Source organism: Tenrec ecaudatus, unplaced genomic scaffold (genome assembly GCF_050624435.1).
Source record: "Tenrec ecaudatus isolate mTenEca1 unplaced genomic scaffold, mTenEca1.hap1 Scaffold_1519, whole genome shotgun sequence".
In the NCBI taxonomy this organism is placed as follows: Eukaryota; Metazoa; Chordata; class Mammalia; order Afrosoricida; family Tenrecidae; genus Tenrec; species Tenrec ecaudatus.
Window position 1 is genome coordinate 103750 of NW_027458008.1, and position 893 is coordinate 104642.

Below are 893 nucleotides of genomic sequence, written 5' to 3' on the forward strand. Positions count from 1 at the left end.
GCGGGCACTTGGACTATCTAGGTTAACTAACGGGCACTTGGACTATGTAGGTTCCCTAGCGGGCCCTTGGACTATGTAAGTTCCCTAGCAGGCACTTGGACTATGTGGGTTCCCTAGCGGGCACTTGGACTATCTAGGTTACCTAGCGGGCACTTGGACTATGTACGTTCCCTAGCGGGCACTTGGATTATCTAGGTTACCTAGCGGGCACTTGGACTATGTACGTTACCTAGCGGGCACTTGGATTATGTACGTTTCCTAGCGGGTACTTGGACTATCTATGTTATCTAGCGGGCACTTGGACTATGTAGGTTCCCTATCGGGCACTTGGACTAGATAGGTTCCCTAGCGGGCACTTGGTCTATCTAGGTTAACTAGCGGGCACTTGGACTATCTATGTTAAGTAGCGAGCACTTGGACTATCTAGGTTAACTAGCGGGCATTTGGACTATTAGGGTCCCTAGCGGGCATTTGGACTATATTGGTTACCTAGCAGGCACTTGGAGTATGTAGGTAAACGAACGGGTACTTGGACTATGTAGGTAACCTAGTGTTCACTTGAACTGTCTAGGTTACCTAGCGGGCACTTGGAGTATGTAGGTTAACTTGAGGGCACTTGGACTACGTAGGTTAACTAGCGGGCCCTTGGACGGTGTAGGTTAACTAGCGGGCCCTTGGACTATGTAGGTTAACTAGCGGGCCCTGGGACTATGTAGGTTAACTAGCGGGCACTTGGACTATCTAGGTTACTTAGCGGGCACTTGGACTATGTATGTTCCCTAGCGGGCACTTGGGCTATCTACGTTACCTAGCGGGCACTTGGATTATGTAGGTTAACGAACGGGCACTTGGACTATGTAGGTAACCTAATGGTCACTTGGACTGTCTAGGTT